Source organism: Neophocaena asiaeorientalis, unplaced genomic scaffold, assembly GCF_003031525.2.
Source record: "Neophocaena asiaeorientalis asiaeorientalis breed wild unplaced genomic scaffold, Neophocaena_asiaeorientalis_V1.1 scaffold162, whole genome shotgun sequence".
NCBI lineage: Eukaryota > Metazoa > Chordata > Mammalia > Artiodactyla > Phocoenidae > Neophocaena > Neophocaena asiaeorientalis.
In genome coordinates this window covers 2,642,116-2,646,294 of record NW_020172637.1, presented here as the reverse complement: position 1 = coordinate 2,646,294, position 4,179 = coordinate 2,642,116, and the positions used below count along the sequence as shown (strand labels likewise).

General features: G+C 41.5%; 1 pseudogene across 1 annotated transcript; it reads right to left on the bottom strand.

Annotated features, from left to right (window-relative positions):
- Positions 1-2,641: 2,641 nt before the first annotated feature.
- On the bottom strand, positions 2,642-3,263 carry LOC112395948 (FUN14 domain-containing protein 2 pseudogene; annotated as a pseudogene). The gene has a single exon (XR_003002471.1). The product of XR_003002471.1 is annotated as an FUN14 domain-containing protein 2 pseudogene (transcript).
- Between the last annotated feature and the right edge of the window lie 916 nt (positions 3,264-4,179).

The following is a 4,179-nucleotide window of genomic DNA, read 5'->3' as shown; positions in this document are numbered from 1 at the left end:
GCATGAAATCTCTTGGCACCAACATTATGTTTTAAACTGAACCAAAGGCTGGAAACTCGAAAATGCCCCAACAGGACAGAATTATTTTTATTTCTATTGTTATTTCAATGTAGAAAGTATGAAAACACTTTATTTTCTTTATTTTAACTTTTCACATACTAAGGAAAGCTCTATGGAGCAAAGGTCCTCATTTCAAAGGGCACCAGTGTGAAAAGAGTATTTTCTTTCTTTACTCTATACTCCAATAAATGGGCAAAAAGCCATGAGAACTTGCTATAATATATTTCTGCTATCCTTAGAACGCAGCATAGAGTAGACCCACCTTGGACCCTACGTTGAAAACTCTAGGAGATCCTTGTTATTATAATTGGAAGATTCTGAGGAATCTGAGGAGGAAGGTAATATTTGACTAGAGATTTTAAAAAAATAGAGGAAATAGATACTTGTGGAAACAATTCACTTCATAGCACATCGGTACTTTGTACTGATGATACTTTAATAAAGATCTAGTAATATCTGAAATGTTATTTTTATTTTTTTTAAATTTTATTTATTTTTTGCGGTACGCGGGCCTCTCACTGTAGTGGCCACTCCCGTTGCGGAGCACAGGCTCTGGACACACAGGCTCAGTGGCCACGGCTCACGGGCCCAGCTGCTCCGCGGCATGTGGGATCTTCCCGGACCAGGGCACGAACCCGTGTCCCCTGCATCAGCAGGCGGACTCTCAACCACTGCACCACCAGGGAAGCCCTGACATGTTATTTTTAAATACTGTTTTTATTTAAATAACAAACCTCCATATGGCTTCTAAATTCAGGATAGAAATGTGGAGTGATGTAGCTTATTCACTCTTGCAGAGTTATCTTTGAAATTAGATATTTTTATCCCCATTTACTAAAGAATAATGACTCACCAAGGATTGTTAAGTTTCCTACACATCGTCCTTCAGCTTACTGATGTCAGGTATTATATTAATAAATTCTCTGGTATTTCAATCCTTTTAGTCCTTCTGGTTTTCACATTTTGGCTAATGTGGGTCTGCTTGTTCCTGAGAAATGGGCGCAGTCTTTTTTTTTTTTACCATTATGATTTGTATATAATTCATACAAATTACAAGCAAAACAACTTAATGTTGCCTTTAAATACTACCATAACATAATAAGGAGAAAAATGCAAATGGATGCATTCTAAAAAATTCCACACATCCACTAGTAGCTACAATTTCCAAATTCAATGCATCATTCACAAGGTCAGTTAAAAGACAAACATTTTAAAAGGAAGGCCTTAAAAGCATACATTTTGCAAGGGATCACCTGCAAGTTTAAGAAGTAATTCCAAGTTTTCTGAATTTTTAGAACTCATAAAGTCTCACAAATCCTGTGGATCAGTCCCTTTTCCAGATACTTTTCTATGAGCTCATTATTCATATATTCAACAGATACCGAGCACCTATAAAGTGCTTGGCTCCATGGATATAATGGTGAAGATACAAGCCTTGCCTTCCTGCAGTGGATATTCTAGATGGTACAATAGAAGGCCATTACAGAAAAATGTGTTAAGGTTCTAAGCATGTGTATATCTATAAACTTTTATTTTAAAGAAAAATTCAAAGAGTTGGGGTCATCCTGAGACAGCAGATTACCTTTGATGAAAATAATTTATTTCACATGTGCTGTTGCTACTGTTCTCAATTCTTAATGCGTGGAATGCCACCATTCAAAAACTCTGCTTCAAATGTTATATATTTCATAACTAACTGGATAAAGAAATAGTAGAATTGGCACAGAGGAGCTATGGCTAGCCCTGATGTTTTGACAAGAGGTAAAGAATATTTCACATTTCAAAGCTTAAAACCTTTTCTATTAAATACAAATCCAATAGCTTCTTCCCTCTTCCACCTAAAGTCACTTATTTTACCATAAATAAATCCTTTGGAAACAATCATGAGATGTATTATCCTGTATGGTGGAAAACATCCCTAGATAATACCTGAATGACTCTAAATGATTCAGTAAGTCTGACCATCCTAAATGTATCTATTGGTTGGTTTCCCTAAAGACCTTCCCACCAAACACAATACCTTCAGCTCAGCATATGTATCTTTAGAACGAGTTCATGCTGTATTCAGATATTTCAAGTGTAGTGCACATGCTACCATTTTGTCAGGATAATTAGAGCCAGTAGAAGTAGTTCTCATTCTGTAACTTAAAATCTACTACAAAAGAAAGTAGACACCAAGATACCAAAATCTTTTATGCTTAAAGGCAAATGTATTCAGTTCCTTTCCATGCAGAACATAGTAAGGTATCTTACATGGTTGTTATTTCTTTTCCTAATCAGGTTTGGGACAACCTTTGAGGATCCACTCATGCTCCATGGTGAGCCATCTTGTACCCTGTTCTGGTATCTTACACAGAAGAGATAGGAATATTCTTGCTGACCTAGAGATTAGTCAAGGGGGGAGTGTGGTGGGAGAAGAGTTAATGTCTACTGTCTCCTCCGTTGCCGTCAAGGTCATGGTGGGGCGTTTATCCACTTGTACCAACAGATGCCTACAGAAGCCGTTCAGATACACCACAGCAGGGAGGAAGGCATGGGAGAAGAGGACCAAGAGGAGAGACTTGCTATGCTATGATGGAGTGAAGAGGCTGCTGGCTGGAAGAACCAGGAATAAGGAAGTGAAGTCATCCTCTTTAGGAGGCCATACCAAGCAGAAAGCCTCTGAAAAATCCACCAGTCACTAGAACATTCTTCTTCACAAACGACACCACCTCCTCTAGTTTGCTTTTGACCTCCGTAGGTATCTGGTTGCTCTTGCGGATCTTCAGCTGTTCCTTGGCTTTTTTCATATCCTTCTCTACCCGCTGCCCGTCCACTTTGATGTAGCCAGTATGGTTTGCAAGCTGAAGCAGGAAAAATCCACCTCCCAGAGCTGTGGCAGCCAACCTTCCAACCTTCCGGAATAAGAAACCCGTGCACCATCCAGTGACCCCTCCAATTAACAACTGGGTTGCCACGCTATACTTTTCAGCTGAAGGACCAGATTCCTGCCCAAACAGCTTGCACCACCCTGGCTGCTTTTTAGCAACTTCTGCAAGGTCCAGTGACTCAAAATTCACCTCCAAGTTTCCTTGACTGGCTGCGGCCATTTCAGCGAGCTGGTCTCGCGATGACACCCGTCGGGCCTCCGCGCGGTAGGACGCAGAGTGGCGCGCTGCGGTCGGCGCGAGCTGGCTTCCGGCACTTGGGGTAGATGGTTCCATTCCCACGGCGGCGGCGGGAGGCGTGGGCGCGGTCTCGGTTTGTGTAGTCTTCAGTCTGGTTTTGGAGATCCTCCTGAGTATCTCCTGACACTTTTATTTTATTTTATTTTTTTGGTACGCGGGCCTCTCACTGTTGTGGCCTCTCCCGTTGCGGAGCACAGGCTCCGGACGCACAGGCTCAGTGGCCATGGCTCACGGGCCCAGCCGCTCCGCGGCATGTGGGATCTTCCCGGACCGGGGCACAAACTCGTGTCCCCTGCACAGGCAGGCAGACTCTCAACCGCTGCGCCACCAGGGAAGCCCTCCTGCCACTTTTAAAAGGTAAGTAATCCTTTTATCCTGCTACGGAGCACAATACTGGGGATGTGAGACCAAGAATGGTCAGGTGTAGGAAATTAAAGGAAAGCCCGTTCACTCTCCTTTAATAGCACCCTGTATTAATTTAATTTCAAAGTTGAGAAAGACTCCAGGATAGTCTAGTCTAATCATCATACATTGGGTGCACATTGGCTGCCTTAAATAAAACCTCCTGTTAGTATTTCCCCAGAGTATTTCCAAGGAAATGGGTCTTTGAGAATAGTGATTCCAGGCAAGTCCTTGGCAGCTTGTACAAGGGTAGTGAGTGATGGGCTAGTGCTTATGATAAAAGCTAATTTACTGAATAAACTGCGTGGTAGACACTTTTCTAAGTTCCTTGTATGCATTTACTCTTTAATCCTCACAATAACCTTATGAGGCAGGTACTATTATAATCCTTACTCTACAGATGAGGAAAAGAGAGCTGGAATTCAAACCAACACTTTCAACACTTGGCATCTTTTACTATTATGTCATACTATTCTAGAAAAAGAGAGACTATTGTAGTTAGTGGATAAGAATATTTCTTAGAGACCTTATTTATGATGAAGATATGTAT